At 41.7% G+C, this 19,531-nt stretch overlaps 1 long non-coding RNA gene across 6 annotated transcripts in view; it reads right to left on the minus strand.

The window, feature by feature from the left end:
- The window catches only part of LOC111090717, a 62,738-nt gene extending 44,408 nt beyond the window's left edge, over positions 1 to 18,330 (minus strand). For 3 of the 6 annotated variants that reach the window (XR_005353137.1, XR_005353136.1, XR_005353138.1), the window contains exons 1-5: positions 17,862 to 18,330; positions 16,437 to 16,503; positions 5,842 to 5,936; positions 4,285 to 4,355; positions 3,223 to 3,345 (exon numbers count right to left, since the gene is read on the minus strand). This is a non-coding gene — a long non-coding RNA (uncharacterized LOC111090717). Of the gene's footprint in view, positions 1 to 3,222; positions 3,346 to 4,284; positions 4,356 to 5,752; positions 5,937 to 8,517; positions 8,689 to 16,436; positions 16,504 to 17,861 lie in introns of those variants that run through there. The other 3 variants (XR_005353141.1, XR_005353139.1, XR_005353140.1) reach the window with 3 other exon arrangements.
- Between the last annotated feature and the right edge of the window lie 1,201 nt (positions 18,331 to 19,531).

Genomic DNA, 19,531 nt, shown 5'->3' on the forward strand with positions numbered 1-19,531 from the left:
ACGTTTGAGTGCCTTTTGAGCAGAATTAAATTATTTCTGGAATGTGATCAATCAAGCAATACTATGAAGGACTTACTGTGAGTACACCCTTATACCATTCACCATGTACATAGGGAAATGGGACAAAGAATCTCTATCCTCAAGTTTAAGTTTATGAGAAAAACACAAATGTTACTGTAGCAGACATAGCTAATTGCCAACCCAATATCCATCAAGACTGCCATTTCCAGTCTTCTAACAGATGTTGATTATGGCCAGGTATAAACCCTACAATATATTCCCATAACTTCAAGGAGAATGGTCCAAGTACCAGCCTCAGAAAAAGGACCTGATGTGTCTAACTCAATAATGGCAGTCCCATTTTCCTTTGTATGTTTGGCCAATGAGATGGCTAAACAAAGTTTGTTGAGTGACTTCTGAGAAAGATACCCTTGCTTAAAAAAAAAAAAAAAAAAAAAAAAAAGACCCAAGAAGAAATGGATCTTCATCCTCCAGGAGACTTTTCTTTCTTGATATGATACCTTCAGCAGGAGCAGCCCTCTTGCAACCATGAAGTATAGCCATGAATATGAAAATTTAGTATCTGAGGACAAAGCTGAGATGTTCTGAGAAAAGAGATGGAAAGAACCCAAGACCTTGAGGAAGTCATTAAGCTGCTAATGTAACCCATTCTGGGACTATATTCTCTCCAAACTTCTCATAACATGAGATAATACATTTTTCTTAAAGAATAAGCCATCCCATGTTGAATCTCCTACTACAGACAGCTGAAAGCCTCCTGGGTGATAGAGATACATAAGCAAAGATGCTTCTTTAAAGAACTGGCAAAGTGTACAACGGAATAAGAATTCTGGAAAGAGCATTTTGGCCATAAAGGAGAACATAGGCAGAGATGTGTGACTCAGCTCTTGATACTCCAAGTGTTTTCTAGGACATTACAAGAAATTACTCTCCCTGTTTTTAGTTCCAGGTCACCAGTGAGTTAGGTCAAGCATCCTATCTAGAAAAATACATCTTTAGGGGTGCCTGGCACTCTCAGTCCATAAAGTATGCAACTCTAGATCACAAGGGTGTGAGTTCACACCCAAAATTAGGTGTAGAGATTACTTAAAAATAAAAAATATTTTTAAAAAGAAAGATATATCTTTAGAAAAAGAAATTTTATAACAAGTAAACTGAGAAATATTTCAACTTACCCCAGTTAGAAGAATATGTAATTAAGGAAGTAGGTTAAGTAAGTTGAGTAACCTCTTGAGATTCTTCTGATAAAATGGAACCCAGTAAATGAATTTTAAGCAGTGTTTTATATTTTAATTATTTTCCTTTTTTAAAACATTAGTTATACACTATAGATGTCCCAATCTTACATGTATCATTCAATCAGTTTTGAAAAATACTTACAGAGACACAGAACATTTCCTTTGCCCCCAAAATGTTTCTTCATGCTCCTTCTAACTTACATTATTTTTACAATTTGTGCTTTCTATATCCTTTCCAATAAATTTTTGCTTAGCTTAAGGTCATGAAGATATCGTTCTAGGTTTTCTTCTGGTAGTTTTATTGTTCTAAATATTACATTTAGGTATTGCATCCATCTCAATTGATTGGCTGTTCTACATAAAGGAAGGGTTGAGATTCATTATACACACACTATATATACATACACACAATTGGATATTCATATATGTATTAATATCTCATTGTTCTAGTACCATTTATTCAAGAGATTTTCCTTTCCTCATTAAATTGCTTTGACACTTTATCAAAAAGTATTTATTCATATATTTGTGGTTTATTTCTGGATGCTTTATTCTGTCCCATTGATCTACATGTCCAGCTTGTCATCAGTACCACACTAATCTGATTAACAGTATTGAAGTCAAGTAGCATGTGTCTACCAACTTGGGGTTTTTTTTCAAGATTTTTTTAGGCTACTCTTGGTCCTTTGTTTTTCCAAATAAATCTTATAATTCTTATTAATTTCTGAATAAAAGTCTTCAAGCAATATATTAAAGGTGATAGAACAAGGCTTTGCTATGAAAAAGATGAAAAAAACCTTTGAGATGAGATGAATATCCTGATGGCAAGTATGTGGGTGGGAATGAGGGAAGCAAATAACATTTGTGTAGAGGACAATTAGAAGCTTTTTTTAAATTAGAGATTCATCCATTGCATATAACACCCAGTGCTCATTACATCAAATGCCCTCCTTAATGTCCATCACCCAATTACCCCATCATCCCCTACCCACCTCCCCTCTATCAACCCTCAGTCTGTTCCTAGAGTTCAGCATCTCTTATGGTTTGCCTCTCTGTTTTCATCTTATTTATTTTCCTTCCCTTCTCCTATATTCATCTTAAATTCCACGTGAGTGAAATCATACAGTATTTGTCTTTCTCTGACTTATTTCACTTAGCATAATACCCTCTAGTTCCATCCGCATCATTGCAAATGGCAAGATTTTGTTCTTTTCGATTGCTGAGTTATATTCCATTATATATATGAACACATATATATTTATGTGTATATATACATATATATACATATGTGTATATGTGTATATATATATATACACACACACACACATATTTTCTTCTTTATCCATTCATCTGTTGTTGACATCTGGGCTCTTTCCATAGTTTGGCTATTGTGGACATTACTGCTATATACATTGGGGTGCATGTGCCCCCTTTGAGACACTATGTTTGTATCCTTTGGATATATACCTAGTAGTTCAATTGCTGGGTCATAGGGTAGTTCTATTTTCAACTTTTTGCGGACCCTCCACACTGTTTTCCAGAGTGGCTGCACCAGCTTGCATTCCCACCAACGTTGTAAAAGGGTTCCCCCTTCTCCACATCCTCTCCAACACCTGTTTCCTGAGTTGTTAATTTTTACCATTCTAACTGGTATGAGGTGGTATCTCATTGTGGTTTTGATTTGTATTTCCCTGATGCCAAGTGACATTGAGCATATTTTCATGTTGTCTATTGGCTATTTGTATGCCTAGAAGTTTTTCTTGATTAAAAACTTGGACCATGAGCCAGAATGGAGACTGCTATAGACTGAACCATGCCTCGTTCAAAAATTCATACGTTGAAGTCCCTAACCCCCAGTGTGATGGTATTTACAGATAAGGTCTTTGGGAGATAATTAGGTTTAGATGAGGTCATGGGGGTAGAATCCTCATGATGGGATCAGTGCCCTCATAAGGAGAGATACCAGAAAGCTTGCTTCTTCTCTCTGCCATGTGAGGACATAGTGAGGAGATAATTGCCATAAGCCGTGAAGAGAATCCTCATCAGAGACCCAAATCAGCCAACACCCTGGGCTTGGACTTCCAGCCTGCAGGAAGTGAGACGTGCAAGACATAAATTCCTGTTGTTTAAAGCCCCCAGTCTGTGGGATTTCATTATTACAGTCTGGGCCTACTGGCACAGAGACCGGGGGAAATTATCATGGTCCTGAAAGTTGCCATTTTATTTTGAGTCAAGGGGCCATTAGAACTTACAAATGGCAGGTTGATTGCATGCATTTATAGTTATTCCTTTCCAACTCCCGCCCCCCCCCCCCCAATGACAGCAAAGGTAAATATTTGCTAAGAGAATAGGAGCGGAGATATGTCAATCAATTTTTTTTAAGGTGGAAAGCAGATGAGGGATAACAGACCTCCACAGAGTAGAGGACATAGAGGAAGCTGAAACCAAGAGCCTGCATCAGACACCAGGGAGAAGCTAGCGATTCGTTGTGTGGAGCCCAGAAAGGACAGGGAACTAGAAGCAGTGGTGCCTATTAACATGCAGGGCTGGAGCAGGAGCGGTGAGCCCTGGGCACCCGTCCCTGCAACCACAGAAGAGCAGCTCTGTGAAATAGGAATCTAATGCAAACCACGGATGTGATTTCAAATTTTCCAGTAGCCACATTAAGAGAGGTAAAGTGAATTTTAATAATACATTTTACTTAACCCAGTATGTTATTATTCCAATATGTAATCAATATCTTTTAAAATTTGTAATGAGATATTTTACTTTTTTATATATAACATCTTCAAAGCCTGGTATATATTTTACCCTCAGAGCACATTTCCGTGCTGACCAGCAACATTTCAAGTGCTCCATGGCCACACATAGCAAAGGGTTACTGCATTAGACAGCATGGGTCTCTACAGCAACAGAACCAAAAAGGCCCTGAGCACAAAGACACAGGCACAAGTAGGAGACCATGGTCCACAGCTGAACTGAACAGGAGTTTTAAGTAAAAGCCTGAAGTCCAGCTTCCTCTCACCTGAAAACCAGAATACTGGCATCAGTCTCTTCTCTGGCCTCCAATTCAAGAGACTGGGTCCTAGTTAGGGCCTTAGGAGAAACAAAAGCAATTTAGAGGGCTACATCAAAACTTCAGGAATCACAAACTTGAGAGAACTATAGAATAAGTTGCATTCATAAAGCAATACCAGGATACTGTAAAAATCAATAAGAAAGACATTTTGAGAATTAGAAAATATGGTAGCGAAGTAAAAATGTTGTGGAAGGTTGGATAAATAAAGAGAAAGGAATTATTCAGAGGAGAGTAACGATAAAGAGATGGACACTAGAAAAGATAAAGGATCAGAGGATCAACCCAGGAGGTTCAACACCCAAAGGAGCCCAAGAACAAGACTAGAAAAAGCACTGGCAGGATGTTCACAAGGAAACACTACGAGAAAAGTTTCCCAGGAGAGGTTGCTCTTTTTGTTACAAGCCTCATGGTACTATTTGGCTCCCACAAGTATGTGCATATGTTACTTTGATAAAAATTTAAAATCATTTGAAAAATGAAATGTTGTAAAAAGGAAAAGGGGGACAATTAATTCTTCTCTTTGGATGAGCGTGACAAGGATAATGAACTGCCCTTGATAAACACGTGTCTGTTGCTAGTACCTGGTAAATATTAAACAATCAGAAACGACAGAAGTATCAGAGAGGGGGCCTCTTCCCCACCCCACACCTGGTTTTATAGCACTGTTTTAAGGCAATAACTACAACAAAAGTCTCTAAGCTTCAAATTGCATAAAATCTTGGAAGCCTGGCTGGCTCAGTCAGTAAAGTATGTGACTATTGATCTCAGGGCTGTGAGTTTAAGCCCCATATTGGGCCCGGACATAGAGCTACTGTAAAAAAAAATTTTTTTTGCAGAAAATCTCATTTGGGCTGTAAGACATTTTCATTTCAATTCAGAACCTGTGTTCTACACATTTCTTTGGTACTTGTCCTCATCTTATCAGAGAAAACTCAGATGAAAGGAAGGACAGACTATTCCTTAGAATCCTCTGCAAGAGTCTCTGTAGAGCGTGTCCACACCTTGACAGGCAGGGCCTGTCCCCAATGCTGACTGTGCCAAGGCTGCCAAGAATGAGGAAGGGAAAGTGACAGCAAAGTTCCTGGGCATTCAGGGGGCCTCATGAGGACAAAAACTCTGGGGGAGGTTAGAAGCAGCCACAAATGCTCCCAAAAGGTCCCATCTTTGAGAACCAGCCACATCAGAATATGGGAAGTCAGTTGTCAAAGTACAAATGCCTGGCCCACCCTTAACCTGCGGGATTGGCACTTCTGGAGATGAAGCTCAGGAACCTACAATTTAAAAAGGACCCTTATCCACCCACGGCTACCTTCATTAATTCCTATGCATACCAAACAAAATGAGAGAAACAGCATGGAACTGTGAGAACCCAGCATGGAAAAACCTAGCTTCAGAACCTGAAGCTTATATTAACCTCAAACCGTGTCACCAGGAGATCCTTCTGGTGGGCCTCTTGAGGAAAACATTTCAGATGAGATTTACAGGCCAGAGCAATCATCTTACTTGATGGAGCAGAAGAACTTGGCATGGCAATCTGGGTCCTGATATCCAGATACTTCCCAAGCGAACACTCATCAATAGCACCTATAACCTTGAGTCTAAAAATAAGAAAAAAGAAAAAGACAGGTTGTCACTAGGACATGCCTTGCCCTTCACCTTCAACTCAGGAACTTTTATCCCATTTCCTTGTTTAGTGACCTTGTACATACTGCCAGGAGAGGAAGTATTTATTCTATCCATTTATCTAAACCATCTCTGCTGAAAAAATAGGCTCATCGTATGCTTGAGACCTTCATATTATGACGGTGGGTGGTATGGCCACATGTGTGAGGATGTGTGCGTGTTATGCAAATACCTCTCACACGCAGCACTTCAGGGCTGGAGCTGTGCCAAGGGCAGATATTAATGAGACATTTGATTAAGATCAAGCCCTGCCCACTCATTTGAAGTGTGTGTTAGCAAAACATCCAGAAAAGGGGCCTGAGTGCCAGTTCTCCAAGAACATGTGGGGGGTATCCCGGTCTGTGTGTGTGCTGGCCAGGAGGCAAACATTCACATTTCCAGCTGCTGGGAACCAGATGAGAGAGTGGCCCGTGTCACACCACTGCTGCGGGTGAGGGAACAGGCCTCTGGAAGAAAACATTTCAGATAAGATCTACAGACCAGAGCAATGCTCCCGGGAAGTTCAAAGGCCTGCATAGAGAATGCGGCTCCCTCCAAAGGCAAATTGGCCTTTGCTTCCCTGGGGCATTCTGGTTGGGGCTTACAGCTCTGCCTGGAGAACCGAGACTGAGAGGAATTATAAAAACGACCAGAATGAGGCTGTCCATGGGTCTCCTCGCCAGACAAAGCTGCCTGTGTCTAGTGGCTCTGACTACCTTCTTGCCTCCAGGAAGCAGGATACACCACAGCCTCTCAAACTCGGGCCTTAATTAATCCCTCCGTGTCTTTAATGCTCGGAGTGTGAGCACCAAGCACGGGTGCAGGCAGAAAATCTTACACTTAGAACATATGAGGACTCTAATCACGCACAGGGACATCTTGAGCAGTAAACATGAGCCAAGTCCACCTTTGGCATAGTTTGTTAATAAGCTCTCACATTCTGCTCGGGAGAAATTCTATCTGGGAAAGATAGGTCATACGATGAGAGATATATGGGACATTTGGAGGGAGGGGACAGGTAAATGTTTGCAAGATAGAAAGAGGAGTACAGTCTAGCTGCAATTATAATTTTTCATCAAGGATATCAGTGTATCAAGGTTAGGTTGATGATGGCAGTGACAGTGGCACCACCACTATTTTCTGAGTACTTCATATGAGCCAAGCCCCCTAAGTACTTTACCCTCTCTTTCTAAAAAAAAAAAAAAAAAAAAAAAATGGTTTTGAGGAAAACTTTGGGAAGACTTTTATGCCCAAAACAATGCAATGAAGGAGCTCTGGATACTTCTAAGGAGTGAGAATGATGTAGGGAATTTTACAGGCCCTGTCTTCCTGTAAATATTGAGTCAGATTGCTCCAGGGCCTAAACCTCACTCTTGGAAATAATATAAACCCTGTGGAGTACTCAGATTAGCCAGGGAAACATCTTCTGCCCATGGGCCCAAGAGTCCTGAGACATCACAACAGCTTCCAGGGGGGTGTTCCATGTGGAGACCCCAGCAGGACCACCACAGCAGGCACATTTCAGCCCAGTGACACACGACAGGAGAGGGTGTGTGCTGTTTCTCAATGTCGTTTGTGACACTGACCGACTATCTTCACTGTGCAGATTCCCCCTCCTCTTATTTTTTTTTAATTTTGCACGGATTTCTTTTTATAGAACATCTATTTAAATATTATAGAAGTGTTCCATGGACCATTCTAGAGGAAACCACCCGCTGGTCTGAGTGCTGCTGGTGGTAACAAATATGAGACAGGCTCTCCCTTCAGGACCTCACTTCCATTTCTGAGGCAGGATTGAATCACATCACATACCTAGAGAACAAAATAGAGTTTCTTCTAACCTATCAGCTGCTTTCTGCAAATTGAAAAACAGAGCTGCCCTTTATACCAAGCAGCAAATCAGCTGCTTTACTGCTCCAGGTATACTGCAGGAGAGCAAAGAGCATGGATGGGATTTTTGTCTCATTCCATCATCCTCTTGGCAAGGTGCCCTTGTGCAGTGAACAACTTATACAACCTTATAAGAAAATAAGACCCAATAAGCTCAATGTAATCAAATTTCAGTTTATTACCCATAGCTGAAAAGAGGACAACTGGGCTATAATTATCAAAGAATATTCCACACCTAAATGTCTAAATCTGCCAAGCCTCACTTCACCCATTCCTTATATTTTGCTTCCTTTCTTACTTTACTGTATCAATTATCTGTGCTTTGTCTTAAGGTGCAATTTTGTTCCCTCTCACTGACTCAGGGACTTTACCCCTTCCCTTAACTCGCCCCTTATAGCATCACCAGCTTCCTCTCTCTATTAAATGATTCAATCAATAAACCAAAGCTGGGCTTTCAGCTTAATAAACAAATGTTAATCTCATCTTTTCTAACTACTGCCCCAATTCTCTCCACTCCACTTCTCAGCAAATTCCCCCAAAACTTGTCTCTATTCATTATTCCCAAACCCCCTCATCTTATTGTCTTCCCTTTTGCAAGCGTGGCACAGGCCACAACCAGCCCCTCACCTATGACATGGTGGAAGCCTGCACTTCCTCCATCTTCTATCCTTGGCCTTTGTGCTTCAGTCACAGCCCAGATAGCAAGAGTTCCAGTGTCTCACATGACTATGAGAAGCTCTCACTTTGGGACACAATGAGACTCCCTGAGTCTTTTCTCTTTGTCTTCAAGGTCCTTATTCCTCCTTTTCTTCCTTTTTTTTTTTTCTTTTTTTTTTTTCCCTCCTTTTCTTCCTTTATATTTAAATATCTCACCACCAGTCTTTCCATGTCTTAAATGCCTTTCAGCAATTTTGAGTTTGAGGTATAGAAGCCCTTGAGGTCATGGTTTCCATATACACCTGCCCAGGCAGCCAGTGTGAATGAGTGAGACTGCTGGAAGAAAAAGATCAGAGATAAAGAAGATTGATACTGGGCTTAGAGTTGGGGGTGCAATAGGGAGTGGTGGGACCACAGTCAATGGCAAGGGGATAGCCACAGTCCTATCTGAAAGGAACAGCTACTGACTGGTTAAGGCCAACTGTTGCTCTGCTAGACTATAAGGCTTAATGTTGCCCCAAAATTGGATTTTTCAAGAGAAGTCATAAATCTGGCTTTTTATGTGAAATCTCTGAGTATTTAAATATTGGCTACAAATTCAGATTGTCTACCCAAAGCTGTGTGGACCAACTGGCCAGAAGCCCATCAAAATATGTATGGGGACCAGAGCTGGCCTCCCCGCCTTCCCTTTGTAACCTTGGTCTGATGGTTACATACTGAGTTCAACCTCCTTTTGACTATGTTTTTCAAGTTCCCCATGATTTCATTATTTCCTCCTCATTCTCTTAAGCTTGGTTCTTGGAAATTAGAATCAGGAGATAGATGGACAGAAAACAATGTTTTATCCCACACAGCAAACCTAGAGCTTTGTTACTGATTCACACTATAATTGTGAGTCAAGATTTGTTGCCCTTTTTCTTTCTTTAGCTTGTTTCTGTTCTCAATCAGAGCACAAAGCATAAAGTTCCAGGGTGACCTACCAGATGACAGAACCACCCAATGGAAATCAGTCCCATTGTTTGTGAGTTGAAAAGCCCCAAGCATAAGTCTGACTAGAAAATGAAAAGGCAAATGAGACAAGCTCTGGGCAGAAAAGAACCAGGGCCTAGCAGTTCTTTCCTCATTTAACATGAGTATTGCCAGTGAAAATTACTTTTATGTTTATTTCTAAGAATGATGGTTGTTCAAGCATGAGTTGAGTCTGGGGACCATGTACTGTGCAGCAAGGCCATCCTCACATGAATTCACTTAAATTTCAAGGGCCTGAAAATTAAGAAAATTCTAATGTTAACCAGTAAAGCTAGCAAAAGACCTCTCCATTAGCCCTTTAGGATAAGAAAATTAGCCTGCCCTAAAGTACAATATTCCTTAGGAAAAGGCCATGATACTCATGTACCTTAGCATTTAGTAGGTTTCGAGCCATTCCTGACAGTCTTATTGCAGGGGAGAAGTTTCACTAGGACTTGAGAGGGACATTTACTTGAGAGCTAAAGTGGTTGAATGTCTGCCTTTGACTCAGGTCGTGATCCTGTGGTCCTAGGATGGAGTCCGGCATCAAGCTCTCTGGAGGGAGACTGCTTCTCCTTCTCCTATCTCTGCCTCTCTCTGTGTCTCTCATGAATGAATAGATTAAATCTTAAAAAAAAAAAAAAGAAAAAGGCATTTCAGAAAGCATTCATGCTCACTGATACCCACTCTGCTTCTCATACTCCCTCACAGCTAAATTGATTACATGACTAGTTTGGGCCAATGAAATAGCGCTTCTGGCTGAAGTGGTTAAGCATCTGGTCCTACTTTTATCCTCTCTCTTCTGCTCACATGACTGCAAGCATTTGCTCAGACAGCAAAGTCACACAATGATTCCAGAGTCACTGCTTTGGAGGACAGCTGCCATGGATCTCATGGCCTGAAGAAGAAATAAACTAGTATTAAGTCACTGGAATTTGAGGATAATTGTTATAGCAGGTATCATTAATTTCTCTGACTAATACAAAGAGAAGATGGAAAGACTATAGAAAATTTACCCCTTAAGCTTTCCCAGTGCCCATTATGTTGAGTTACAGGAAAAGGAAGCTATTTATTATTCTACTCGTACAGGAAAAAGTGCAACTTACAACAATCACTCCCCAGGTCCTGAGACAATGTCCACCTTTTCTCTGGAATTGTGTTAGCCAGACTTGTAGGTTTTTGAGACCCCTCTCCAATATGGCTCTCCACTGAAACACTTGCATGATCCCCACAGTTTCCTTTTAACATTGTTAGAACACCCCATGCAGTTCTGCTGAGGAAAGCACAGCTCACATCAAGGTTGCCTGCAAGCTCAGGCAATGAAAAGCTGTTTTGAAAGAAAAGTGTCTCTCCAAAGCCCAGGTGTAACAAAAGAAGATTCACGCCTGACTGCAAGAAAACTATGCTGTCTGCCATAGGTGATGGAAGAAGGAAAGAGAAGCTGTGACTTTGGTCCTTCTGCTTGTTTTGTTCAACTGGCTTGACATAGTTTTAGCACTAGCTTCAATTCCAGAGAAGCTGCTTCAAAATAATGAATTTAGTTTTCAGACTCCAGTTATGGAAGGTGAACCCCTAAACTTCTGATCATCCAGATATAAATAGAGACCCTTAACCCAGTTAAACAGATAATTAAGAGAAAGAGCCGTAGCCTCAGTAGAAAAAGGTCCAACTTTGCCCATGAAGAGAAAGAAACAAAAAACAAAAAGAGGAAGAGGGACAAGAGCAAAAAGAAGAGATGCATGCCCTTCCTTCCTTATTTGACACAAATACAGAGAGACATGTAGGTTGGGCAATGCTGGAATCCAGTATCCCATTATTTGTAGAGAGTTCTTCTGGCGTTTCTGACTCATATTCTCCCTCAGTCTGTCAGAATTTGTGGATTAACTTGTTACCCTCAGCTCACCAAATCAGATAGGTAAAAAGAACTCTACTTTCTGCTAATTTAGCACCAAGCCAGTAGGTTTGGTTAGCTTCAGTCTTTCTTGGGCCAGAAGGAGCAGGAGCCATGGCTGCCGGGGTAGGGAACACACCAGCACGTATCAGCTCCAACACATTTCCTCACTCATATAACGCTGCTCCAGATTTGACATCTTACGGGGAGAATCCAGCCACCCCTGCTTGAACAGCAAGCCCACTGCCTGGCTGGGGAGAGTGGGGCACCTGATTGACACTCTACCAACTCGGGTGAGCTAATTCCCTGGAATGCACAGAATGGGGATGAGGTAATTTCCTGGAAAGGAAATGGGGTGCTATTAGTATGAATGGGGAACAGCAAAAACAACAAATGTTCACCCCACCTCCTCCCTAAGTTAATATATTTGATTTTAACCCAAGGCTCCTGGAGACAGATTGAAATCCATGGAAAAGCAGGAAAGGGTCCCTTGGCCTGATCATAAAGGAGAGAGCACCATCCCATAAAATATCCCAACACTGGAAACTTACAAGGTAAGTATATTTCCTCCTGGGAAATTATTAGTCTCCTATTTCACAAACTAGGAAAGGCAGGCAGGGAAGAGAGAAACCCTGCCCCACATCATCAGCTAAGCAGAAAGCCTGCCATGCACCAAGGAACTCAGGCATCTCTCCACGCTGAAGGGAGAGTTCATGAGTTTCTCTCCAGAGTGCCTCACTACCATTGGAAACATTTTTCAAAGCACATATCCTCCTGGAGGTGGGTGTGCAGCTGTAGGACAGGCCTGTAGGTTGACTGTTACCACAGGAGTTTGAGGGGTGCGTAACCCCTCACACTGAAAGATTTCAGAGGTGAAAATATTTTCCTGAAAATACAGCGTCTATGTGCAGTAGGTGTCAATATAACTGACCTTCTGTTTTAAGTTGGAGCTGGGAATGGATTTTTTACAGGAAAAAGGAAATGCATGGGTGTGGAGCTGCCAGCAGCAAAGGAAGTTTCCAGGAGACCTGTCTTGGCACAATTTATAGACACAAGTCTCAGAAGGGCTGTAGTGGGGCTGTGGAGAGGGTGTGATTTGTTGGTGGTGGAGCCTGGCACCTGGCACCCGTCCACGCTGACTTAACTCAGCGTGCACATGTATGGCCCCTACGCACAGCAGTATCTGGGCAGTTAGAATGAAAAGAGCAGAAAGAAAATGCACTCATCTAGAGGGGAAATAAAAAATGGAACCCAGAAAGGAGCAAACATAGTGATTGTGGGGAAGGGGAGCTTGAGGAAATGACTGGAGGGTCATAAGCCTCCCATGGCCTGCCTTAGACTTGACTTAAAGCAGAGAATTTAAACTCGCCCTTCCATCCCAAAAGACACATTGGACAGATGCTGCAAAGGTCTTCTGAAGAGAAGGCAAGTCCTTCTTAGCCATTAAGTTGGGTCCACTGGGAATGAACAAACGAACAAAAGGGACAGAACCGAATAACTTGGTGCCCATCACCAACCCCAAGGCTTCCCCGCAGAACAACAGAGACCAGAAAGAAACGGCCTGTAGCTCTTCAGCGAGAGCCAATTAGGCAGTAAGGCATGACAGTCAACACACGTCCTGGGGGAGCAGCCACGCAGTGTTTACAGAGCCTGGCAGCCAGTGCCAGAGCTAACAACCCACACGCACAGCCCATCTGGGCAAGCTTGAAAAAGTAAACTCGTTTCCTCTGGGTCTCGATGGCTGCAGCTCAAAACATTCTGCACAGCCACATTTGCTTCCCTCCTCTCAGATTCCTTCCAGAAAACCCACACATCTGTATACACACTTTAAAATAAATATGCATAAAAGCAGAATCCAAGCTAAGGATGGGTGGTGGGAAGGGTCTGCGAGATTCTTCTCTGGGTGGACCGTGGTGCCCCAAAGCTGGTCTCCTCCCACAGGAGAGCCGCCCTGGACAGGTTCTAATTGTAGCATTTTCGAGAAGTGTGAGAACTCGTTAGGATATCATACCTGCTTTGTGGTTCTCCATTCAACACAAACACAATTTTGAGGTCTGCAGCACAAATTTTCTCCCCCCAAAGACATCTGCAAACTTCTGAACTTGGCTCAGAGGGTGAAAAAGCCTGAGTTTCTTTTCAAGTTCATTGGAAACCCTCCAACCCAAGACCTGTCCCCACCCCTCAACTTTACCAAGGGTTTTCCTTCCCACTAAGACAGCGAAAACCAAAGACTGCTTCTGCTCTTTGTGAGCTTATTCTTGTCCATTGTCCAAATCCAGTCTCAGAGCGACCCCACAGATCACAGGGATGGAAAATGGAGCCTGAGTTCTGGAAGGCTGAGGATGAGTAGGCTGCCCCTTTGTCACATTGTGGACCTAAGAGTGCACTTGGGGGCAAGGGAAAGAATGAGGTTTGAAGTCAAGGTAATTCAGGGTGTGGCTGAACAATGACGAAGGTGCTATAGTTTGGCCAACGAGCCAGAGGAAGTGGAGAATAATGGTGCATCTGCCAGGAAGTCAGCATATGGCTGTGTCACCTGGAGGCTCTGGTGCACCTGTCCACTTAACTTCCCCTTTTACTCAGGTTCCTATAAAATGGCCAAGGTCTTAGCTGTCAAACTGATGAGGCTCAAGGTTGTAGTAATGGGCATACTGGTAAGAATGCCAGGAGCTGGCACTATGCCCCTAAAACATCAGCCTCCCCAGGCTGGCAGCTGCCAAAGGCCCTCCTCCGCCTGGCAGACACCTTCTGCCATCTGTCAAGGTCCAGCTTGCACGTCACTCCTCCTTAAAGCTCCACCCATCCAAGCAGATCTAGTTGCCCCTTGTCTGGCCCCTAAAGCTGTGGCCTCCTAAGTTTTTAGATTGTGTGATCCCAAGAAATGGTTTGAAAATCCATACACCCTCTCTCAGTTTTAAAATGACATTGAAAAAAAAAACTTTTACTGGAAGTTTAAATAGTTCCAGAGGATGTCATTTCCTTAGTGCTGTAAATATTAGCATTTTATGTTATTTTTTTAAAAGATTATTTATTTATTTATTCATGAGAGGCACAGAGAGAGAGAGGCACAGACACAGGCAGAGGGAAAAGCAGGCTCCATTCCATGCAGAGAGCCTGACGTGGGACTCGATCCCGGGTCTCCAGGACCTTCCAGGACCACACCCTGGGCTGAAGGCAGCACCAAACCGCTGAGCCACCTGGCCTGCCCAATATTAGCATTTTAAAACAAAATTATTAGATTGCTCTTTAAATATTGCCAATGGAATCTAAGTCCCAGAACAATTCTATACTCTGAAACTTTATCGATTTTAAAAATACATGAAAATCTTCTCTTTCTTTAGGTTATTTATTATTGGTTTTTAAGTAATCTCTGTGTCCAGCATGGGGCTCAAACTCATGACCCCAAGATCAAGAGTTGCATGCTCTTCTGACTGAGCAGCCAGGTACCCCCACGAAAAGTTTTCTCTATTAACTTATTGGTCCATTTTCTCCTTGAATTCACATTTCCATTCTATTTACTCTTTGTACACTTTAGCAATTGTCGTAACTTTCATGTTGGAAAGTTTTTTTCACAACTGATTGTCATACCATTCTTTTCTGCAGCAAAAAATGTAAATACATTGAAATTTTAATTTCGTTATCACTGTAAGTCTGTAAGTTTTAAGCAGCTTTTTCTAGACCAACTTATAACTTCAATAATTAGCAGAGGGGTGCCTAGGTGGCTCAGTTGGTTAAACATCTGACTTTTGATTTCGGCTCAGGTCATGATCTCAGGGTTGTGGGATTCGAGCTCCATCCACATCAGGCTCTGTGCTTAGTGCAGAGTCTGCTTGTCCCCCTCTCTCTGCCCCTCCCCTCACTCATGCTCTCTCTAATTAATTAACTAATTAAAAAACTTTCATAATTATCAGAACACAATTAATCAAGAGAATATAAACATATTCTAGATTTTCATAAATAAGAATATGAGTATGAATTTTCATAAATTAAGAATAAGGGTAGATTTTATTAAAAATTCACCTCTTAAAAAAAATAAATAAAAAATAAAAATTCACCTCTTAAGGAATTTAAATGGCACCTTTTTTTCAATTAGATGCATTGAAATTATGGGTGAAAATTATTATCTGCTAAGATGAGATAGGATCCAGAGTCACTTCTACTCCTACTTAGCATCTCTGGAGAGAAACCTCTGAGAAATCTAGTTCTCCTAAAAATAAGATATGAGTAAAAGAAGTTTTATGATGCCAAAATTCCATAACAATCTCTAAAGTTAGTAGTGACCTATCAGCTGGCAAACTAGTTTGATCCTCCTTCAATTTTGTTGAAAGAAAAGAATTAGAAATCATGAGAGCTGAAAATATATTTGTTACCCAGTCATTAGTCATTTGCTTTCTTAGTTCTGGGAAATACACCAAAAAGGCTGTACCTAAACTTCTCAGATGACTGCTAATTATACCTGCTACTCATTTACTTAGAGACCCCTAGTTTAAACTGAAAAGGTTGAGAAAATTAAAATACTTGTTATTTCAATACAACTTTGCCAAAACAATATTTTTTTTTACTTTTTAAATTGAAAGATAATTCACATATTATAAAATTCATCCCTTTAAAGTGCATAATTTAGTGGGTTTTAGTATCTTCACAAAATCATGCAGTCTTTACCACTATCTAATTCCAGAACATTTTCATCACCCCAATTAAGAACTTCTGCATTTGTGAGTACTATTCCTCATCCTCCCTCTGCCACCTTCAGCCAAATCAGTTTTTAATAAAATTACCTTATTTCATCACATGCTTTATTTTAATCAAAGCTTGGATTTTCAGATTTAGCTGATTTGGTTCAGGGAAATGTCTGCTATAATAACCCGTTTGGCAAAGCAGTCCACACTGTCAAGCCAAGCAGCCAAACCAGATTTAGTTTCAGGTAGAAAAAAATAAATTTCAATTTCAAATACATGTATTAATACCCAATCATAGCCAACCATCTTACTTCTGAATTCAAATTCTGAGACGAGAGGTCAATGCTTAGGCAAGGAAGTGGTAGACCAGTTGTTCACCTGAGAAATCAAGAAAGAATAGCAACATATTGTGAATTAACTGTCTTGACGAAGTAGACCTTGGTTATTGCTTGTTAGTGCCCTCTTTGCTTCATGTTTGAGAATCTTTCTTTAGGAGATACATATTTTTTGACATTATTTTGAGGATGGAATAGGAGAGGTTATTGAAGAGTAATTTTTTTTTAAAGATTTTATTTGTTTATTCATGACAGAGAGAGAGAGAGAGAGAGAGGTGCAGAGACACAGGCAGAGGGAGAAGCAGGCTCCATGCAGGGAGCCCGACGTGGGACTCAATCCCAGGTCTCCAGGATCACACCCTGGGCTGAAGGTGGTGCTAAACTGCTGAGTCACCCAGGCTGCCCTGAAGAGTAATCTTTATCACTCCCACTGTCTCCCTCTACAAAACCTGTGAATTCACAGACCCAAGCCTTCCTTTCTGAGCACCACATTTCACCCTTAGCAGAATTGCATACAATAAGGTGAAAGTGAGGTAGGCATAGGGATGCTCCATGAAGATCCCCTGCAAAGAAACCTTGGCTGCCTAACTGTGGGAAGTGAGCCAGCAAATGGCCTCCAACTGTTAACTCCTTCAGAGCTGGCCCAGCTTCCAGAATGCCAGCCTGGTGTGCCTTTCCTGCCTAGCAAGGACCACTCCAAGGGCCAGTGCTTACTCTAGAGCTCCCCAAGGATTGCCAAGCCTTTGTCAGGCCTACCTCTCAGTTTGACATCTTCTACTCAACTCTGCTTCTTCCCCTCTCCCTTAGCTGGTGTTGATCCCTAAAAATATCTGGCACCCCAAACTCTGTTTCAGCTTCTGCTTCTGGAGAACTCAGCCTGTAACAGAAAGACACTAGGTTCTCTGCAGGTCAGTGGTGTCCAGTTACAGAAGTTTTGCCAACACCAATATGTTGAATCATAATTTTATTGCCCCAAAGACTTTTACACCCCTGTGTAAGACCACACGGAGGGACTCATAGTGAGTGAGAGTCCGTACCTTTCTTGGGCCATGTGAATCAGGAGTTGAGGAAGGTGATGGGCTAACTCCATCACATCCATCACACCCATTTTTCAGTCGATGTGGAATCTGAGCATCTGGCATTGATTCCCTTAAAACCAGCTCAGCCCACATACACCCTGGGAGGTCTTTGGATTCACACTCCAATTCAAAACTCCTGCCTGTACAAGTTGTCTGCCCTCATAATCACACACTGTATTTTAATTGATGTATGTGAACACCTTTCTTCTCCATCTCATGGAGAGCTTACTGGAAAGGACTGAGCTTTATTCCCTTATTCATTCATTCCTGTAGGCAATCCCTAACTTTTTTTTTTTTTAACAAACATGTCCTGAGTACTCACTGTGCACGGAGGTAGGTGAGTGACACCTGACATCTACCTGATGTAGATGTTGCTGTCCCAAGAAGTTCACGGTTTTATAAGAGAAGCAGGAAAGAGTGAGGGGAGTGGAAAGAAGCCAATGACCTAGAGGCAGTGAGAACCAAAGCAGACCTAGACTCAGTCACATTGAAAAAGGAAAATGATTTTTATTACTTGACTCCTTTGAAATCTCAATGTTTCCTTAGACAGAGTAACCACTGTCAGCACTGTCAGCTGCTTATCAAATAGAATTGCATTTAGCTGAAGCAAACAATGGAGAAGTATTGGAGCACCAAGAATGTCCCCCTTTAGTTTGGGTATTTTCAAGCATAGATTTTAGTAAATAGTTTATTTACAGAGTTAGTATAATATAGCCTAATTCTTTTTTAAAGATTTTATTTATTTATTCATGAGAGACCCAGAGAGAGAGAGAGAGAGAGAGAGAGGCAGAGACATAGGCAGAGGGAGAAGCAGGCTCCATGCAGGGAGCCTGATGTGGAACTCGATCCCAGAACTCCAGGATCACACCCTGAGCTGAAGGCAGACGTTCAACCACTCAGCCACCCAGGTGTCCCAATACAGCCTAATTTAAATTTAAATTTATCTCAGACTCCTGGTAGTCAATGGTACTTTTCTCCTTTGCCAATTTTCACTTCAAATCTCAAAGTACTCGTAAAGAAAGGTAATATTAAATAACAACAATAAGAGCTAATGCTTATTGAGAGTTTACTATGTTCACTCAGCTAAGTGCTTTTAACTTTCATCATTACTTACACCTTGAAATAATCCTATGACTTACATGCCATTATTGTCTTGACTTTCACAGATGAGGAATCCAGGCTTGGAGAGTTCAAGGAGCTGCTTGAGGGTGCTCTGCCAGCAGCTTAAAGGGAGCAGAGACTCTAACCCCCGCCTGGCTGTATGCCTCTCCTTACCCTACCTGAGATGCTGAGGACTGAGAGTCCTTCTCTGGCTCTTCAAAGCACCACAGTCCATGCTGCCCCAACAGAATGAAAGGTACAAGCCAGTGTCACCCGCAAAATCTCAGGCTAAAAAAGAACCTCATCTATAGGCAGGTGACTAAAAGTAAAATCTTCAGTAACCACTTAAGCTGTAGCTCTCTCTGGACAAACTCATTTCTAAAATAGCAGAAAATGTCCCCCACAGTCCGCTTCTTCTCTGTGACTTTTTAATGTTGGAGGCAGAAGGCTCTTCTCTCAATGACATACATATGCTGAAGGCTGGCACTGCTACATCTCCAGCCTGAGCCTCACCCCTAAACTCCAGTTGTATGTATCCACCAGCTCCTTTTGGCATTACTACTTGGGTGTTAAAAAGGCTTCTCAAAAAAAAATAATAATAAATAAAAAAAAAATTAAAAAAAAAGGTTTCTCACACTTAAAATGTCCAAAAGAGGGTTCCAAGAGTCCCCCCCTGAAAAACCCTGTCCTTCCCCAGACTTAGCACATGGCAACTTCATCTTTCTATTCTCTGGGGAAATTTAGGTTTATCTTGACTTCTTCTTTTTTTTTTAATATTTATTTATTTATTTGAGAAAAGCAGGACAAGGAGCAGAGGAAGAGGGAGAGAGAGAGAATTTCAAGCAGACTCCCAGCTGAGCACAGAGCCCAACAACTGAGCCTCAGTCTTAC

This window comes from Canis lupus, chromosome 1 (genome assembly GCF_011100685.1).
Source record: "Canis lupus familiaris isolate Mischka breed German Shepherd chromosome 1, alternate assembly UU_Cfam_GSD_1.0, whole genome shotgun sequence".
Classification (NCBI taxonomy): domain Eukaryota; kingdom Metazoa; phylum Chordata; class Mammalia; order Carnivora; family Canidae; genus Canis; species Canis lupus.